Raw genomic sequence first — 6,059 nt, forward strand, 5'->3', positions numbered from 1 at the left:
AATAATTTTTAAATTGTTGTGAGGCACATGACTGGCTCTTCTCAAAAGTTTGCCGACCCCTGGACTAGAGAATTCTATTGTCCAAGGCCTTCAAGCCCTCAAATATTTAGGTCCTGCTATTCACTGGGGGCAGTGATAGCCTAGTGGTAAAGACACCCCCCTCCCACCCCCTGCCTACCGGCTTCCACGGGAGAGACAGGGTTCCATTCCAGCCAGGGCACCTCACAGCCCCACCCCCACGTCCGTGGAGGCCTGCGTGATGCTAGGATACCAGGCAGGTCTCAACAGCGAGTCGCCCGGCCTCCCTAGAGCGAAAACAACTTTACAGACTGCTTGCTCAGCGAGATGCCTAAGACCCTGGCCCTGTCTCAGACAAGCTCTCAGCCTGGATCTGAACTCACTCACTTTCAGCCAAATGAAGACTGACAGGCCTACTCTGATGGGAGGGAGGTTCTCCTTAGAACAGCATCAGAGATCAAAGGGCAGCGGTGGGGGGCGGAGGGGGGGGGCGGGGAGGAAGCTCAGGAGACAGGGAAAAAAGAGGAAGGTAACTGGGGAAACGGGAAGCCGGGGGAGAGTGGGAGGAGGGCTGCGACACTGCGGACGGCCACCATGTCACAAATTGAAATGTTCATGAACCCCTGAATGGAAAACCAACGTGCTCTGGGAAAAGTTCACTCAGATCATTTAAGAAACAAGCACAGCATGGAGCCTGAAAACGCTGCCCCCCCCGCGTCTGAAAACAGTGTGTGTGCCCCCCCCCAGCCTATATAGGCTTGTAGCTCTCTCTGGACGCCACTATGTGTCACCAGGTAAGGCAGCTGTCAGCTGGTGGACCAGCTGCCTGCCAGACCCACGAACACCTGGTAACTCGGGCTCCGCGCAGCCCGCCCGCAAGACCCCACATGCCCCCTCCACTCCCCACCCCTGTCTTCAGGGGCTTGCCTCTGCTGCTCCCAATTGGCTCATCCTCTCTCCCACCGGCCGACCCCCCCCCTTGCCCCCACCCCCATCTGCCCCTTCTCCAGCTCCCAGATGGGGTTCTGACCCGGTTCTTATGTCTGCAATGTGCCTATGGACTGGGCGGGGCCTGCGGGGACCACGCAGCGGAGGGGGGGGGCACACACAGGCCGAGGGCGGGACCCCAGGGGCCTGGAGCTGGAGGCCTCTGCCTTCCCCTCCCCTCCCCATTGCCATAGCAACAGCCAGCACCGCCGTCTCCACAGCAAGCGGAGCGGAGAAGCACTGGCCGCATGGAGGGTTAATTGTCAGGCTGCTAAACAAATGGTGGGAATGGTCGGCGGTGCCCCTGGAGCTGCACGGGAGTAAGACGAGGCAAGCTGGCTTCCTCCAAGATTTTCAGCTGGTGGGTGATCCTGCTCGGGCCTTTTCCGCTTCCTGCCCTTCCCTGGGGAGCCCAGTGGTTACCAGCTGGGCAGTGAGCCAAAGGTCAGCAGTTCAGAAACCCACAGGGGTTCTTCTGGCCGGGCCTCCAGGGTTGCTAGTGAGTTTGAATCCACTCAACAGCTGGGAGTTCTTGCCTTTCTGCTCTTCTGTCCCCGAATCCCTCTGGGCCTGTCCTGGTGTCTTCCTGGCCTAGAAGGACCAGACAAGGTCCAGGTGCCCTCCGTTAGATCAGGTAGCCTGGGGGTGGGGTGGCCTACAGGTAGGGATTGGAAGCTTCTGGAACAGAGCACACCTCACTTGGAGACTTTTCTTTCCACCAGTCTGAGCAAGAAGGCAGGATTTCTGGTGGTTGGTGGCTTTTGCACATAACACTGAGCATAACTAAGGTGTTTACAGTTTTCCAACTGGACAGGCCAGTCTGGTCTGACCAGATTCTTCCACTGCCAGGAAGCTGGCAAACACGGAGGGAGAGGCCTGGGTCTGTCTTGTGGTCCCCCCATGGTGGTGTGGGGGGCTAGAAGAAACAGCTTCAGAAAATGCTTAGGGGAGTGGTTCTCAACCTTCCTAATGTTACAACCCTCTAATACAGTTCCTCATGTGATGGTGAGCCCCAACCATAAAGTATTTTTGCTGCTACTTCATCACTGTAATTTTGCTACTGTTGTGAATTGGACAACCGCTGGGAAAGGGTCGTTTGACCACCCCCAAAAGGGTCGCATCCCACAGGATGAGAACCGCTGGTTTAGGGTAATTCCTGAGGTGGGGAAGGGTTGACTTAAGGAGGTGGTAAGGAGCTCTGGTGGTTTAGTGGTTACGCCTTTGGCTACTAGCTTCAAGGTCAGCAGTTCAAAACCACCAGCCGCTTTGCAGGAGAAAGATGGGGCTCTATTCCTGTAGAGTTATAATCTCAAAAGTAAACAAAACAAAACAAAAAAAAAAGAGTGACAGTCTCAGAAACCCACAGGGGCAGTTCTACCCTGTCCTATAGGGTCACTATGAGGCAACATCAACTTCATGTCAGTGAGTTTGAGAGCCTCCTCTTCAGGATCTAACCCATTATGCCGCCTGGTCAGCCTCCCCCCATGACAGCCCACACCTGCTTGCCTCCTCCTATTCCTCACCAGCAGGTACTTACTCCAAAGAAGATTCATGGGATAGCTCATGCAGGAAAGGCTGACCCCAGCAAGTGGATCTCTGGTGCCATCTGCTTTTATCTTCGTTTTCCCAGCTTGGCTACGTCATGCTCGCCTCAGCAGGGAAGATGTCTTCTGCCAGTGTGTTGGGTAATACTCCCAGGGAGAGACTGATGAGGTGGCAAGGGAGGAGCCTGCCCCTTGGGGTTTGAACCTTGGTGCAATCTGACTTTGTCTTTGCCTAGTTCCTCCTCCTCCCCTCCCCCACTCCCCCTCCCTCCCTAGGGGGGCGGGGGTGGGGATTCCAGAGGAAGGAGCAACAGCCCTGAAGTTGAGTCTGGGTCTCAGCTGACAGCTTCCTGTCATTCTGGCCCATGGCCTCTTACCGCACTGTTCATCCCTGTGGCTGGCCTGCCTCTTTCTAAAGACTGCCCTGCTACTCTGGGCCTGAGGCTGCCAGGGGCCGAGGGGACACAGGTGGGTGGGAGAACAGGGGTCAAGGCGGTTTTTCCGGGGTCAGCTGTGACCCTCTTGCTTAGTGGGGGGAGGGCTTGCCGGTCATCCATGACATGTGGCTCTTGCCACTTTTGCTGGCAGGGGGTACCAAGGACCATTATCTGGGGGGTGCAGGGCACAGGTGGGAGTACTAGGCCCTGGATGCTCACTGACCGGCTCCAGATCCAGGTCCCTTCCTAGACCCACGGTTCTGGGCAAGCCACTTCCCTGCGCTCAGCTTGCCGCAGCCTGGATTCCTGGTGGTGCAGATGATTAAGCGCCCGACTACAAGATGAGAGGCTGTCTTTCTGAACCCACCCCAGGACACTTTGGCAGAAAGTCCTGGGGAGGATGAGGGCCACAGTCTTGGTGCCCCACCGGTCTCTGCGTGACCAGTGAGCTGGCCTCTTGGGGGACTTTGTGCTGTGTTCTCCATGAGTCAGCATTCACTGGACAGCAGTGAGTTTACGTCTGATCCAGGACCTTCTAGTGTGATCTTTTCTTCAGAGCAATTGGGCACCATCTAGTTCTTCTAGTCTCAGGGCCACAGAGACTGATGTTGGTATAGCCCAGGAGCCCCCAACGTGTTTCTACATCTCTCCATTTTCATTACTCTTCTTTCAGACAGGGAAAGGCCAATCGTTGCACCTTATACGGCTGCTCGTGAGCTTTTAAGACCCTCCCCAGTCACTACACACCCAAGTCAGATGTAGAACGAGGTCTTTGTGAACTACGTTATGCCCATTGACCTTGGTGCCCCTCTGTCTCAAAGCTTTGGCCCAAACGGTTCAAGCAGCTCCTTACACTCATCATCCTCAACGCTGCTAACGTTCAGAGTTGGGGAGTCACTGGGGAGCACGTAGATTTGCAGAAAGCCCAGGGCACGCTCGCTCCTAGGAAAGTCAGCGTCCCAAGGAAGAGGCAGTGGAGCTGAAGGCTAAAGGATGAGTAAACACGCACTGGTCTGATGGGCAGAGCAGAGGTGGATGTCGCCCGGAACCTCAGTCTCCTGGGGACCACCACCAATGCCCACCGGAGTAGCAGCAGTCCGCAAACCGAGTGGCAAGTTGCCCTTGGTTAGATCTGCTGCACACGACCTCTTCCAAGAGCGGAAGGGTACTTTGCGACCTCCGCGGTGCCTGGCCCAAGCCGGGGTCTTCTCGAGCCGCTCTTGGGCACACAAAAGATACAGGACAATGGATACAGGCAGATGGAAGACGCGTGGCACGTTTGAAGAATGATGTTGGCGAAGAAGATTGATGATGTTGGCTGAGTCACGGGTGACCAGAACAAAGAACAAACGTGTTGGGGTGCCGCTCCACTGTACGTAGCAGGGTTGCTGGGAGCAGAACTTTAGTGCAGTGGTACCCCACCCACCCTACCCACCAATCACCTCTTCATCTTACCCTGTACAAAAATGGTTCCCATAGACACATTTCAACACTAGAGTGAACGGGTGCTGGACGAATGGGAGGAAGCCTGGTTGAGGCTGCTGAAGCTGTCCTCCTTGGCCCGGTATGGACAGATGGAGAAGACTGGAGGTGGAGGTGATGGAGGGGTGCTCTCTAGCTCGGGTGGGGGGCTGGGCTGTCTGGGAAGTGGGGGCGTGAGAGGGCTGCAGAAGGGGTCCGTGTACCTACCTCACCAGCTGTGACATCTACTGCATGAAGGCAGGGGTTTGGGGAGATGTGGCTCTGTCCCTTCAGTGCCCGAAAGCCCAGTAGATGGGTGACTGACTTGGCTCTGTTCTCTACTGCTACTATGACAGAAAGACCATAAGGGGTGCCTCTACCAAACAGAGCTTTGCTTTCTCACAAATTTAAGGTGCGGGCTCTGGGGGAAGGTCCTCATCGCTTCAGCTTCCTGTCCTTGGCTCCTAGGAGATTTCTGCAGTCATGGCAGCAATCTTCCCCATCTCTATCTGCTTAACTACACCCCCCCCTTTTTTAAATCATTTTTTTTCTTACAACATTCCATACATCAATAGTATCAAGCATATTTGTAATTTTGTTTCGATGATCATTTTCTAAACATTTACTTAGCCTCTCTTGTATCTCAAAAGAGATGATTTGAGACACACCCCAGACTAATCCTGCCTCCTGAGCATAACAAAGAAACCCTTATTTCCAAAGGGGCCTGGCTCACATCAACTCCATAGGACAGCCTAAAACTGAAGCTTAGGGTTTTTGAGAACAGGGCAGACAGTTTCATCTTCCTCCCCTGGACGTTTGGTAGTTTTGAACTGATGACCTTGGTTCATAGGCAGCCTGATTGCAACCCCTTATTACCACGTCTAAGACTGCTTCTTAGAAATGAGGTTGGTGAGACTGTCTCATGTGCTTTGGATATGTTTTCTGGAGAGACTAATCCTCGGAGAAGGGCATCGTGCATGGTTGAAGGTCAGTGAAGAAAATAATAATAAAAAAAATAATAAGAGTATTCTAGCTGTCCGTCCTTCAAGACAGATGTTTGTTCTTCTGGCAGCCCATGGTACACTTAAAAATGTGTTGGAAACCCAAACTCCTATGCCTATGGCTAAGGGGCCCTGGTAGTGTAGTGGACTATACATTGGGTGGCTCACCCCCAAGGTCAACAGTTCAAACCTACCGGCTGCTCCAAGGGAAAATGATGAGGCTGTCTGCTCCTATAAAGATCGACTGTCTCGGTGAGACCTGGTCTCATGTATTTTGGAGGGCATGTTTATCAGGAAAGGCCAGCCCTAGCTCTCCAGCCCCCATTTCTCGGCATTGTGCTTGGCTGCTGAGGGGTGGGCGGCAGCCTCGTGCTCCATGGAAGGGTGCTGGACACCATCCCTATGACCGGTTGTAGACTGGGCACCCTTCTCTTGGGCCCTGCAGAGTTGTCATTGACGGGTGTTCAGCACTTGATCACCAGACCTTTCTTCCGAATCTCAGGCTGGAAGCTCCGCGGAAGCCTACCCGGCTCACACCAGCCTGCACTGCCTGTTGGGGGTGGTTCCTGTGCACTGGCTGGAAATCACACCGGGGACCCTCATAGGGAAGG

Source organism: Tenrec ecaudatus, chromosome 1 (assembly GCF_050624435.1).
Source record: "Tenrec ecaudatus isolate mTenEca1 chromosome 1, mTenEca1.hap1, whole genome shotgun sequence".
Classification (NCBI taxonomy): Eukaryota; Metazoa; Chordata; class Mammalia; order Afrosoricida; family Tenrecidae; genus Tenrec; species Tenrec ecaudatus.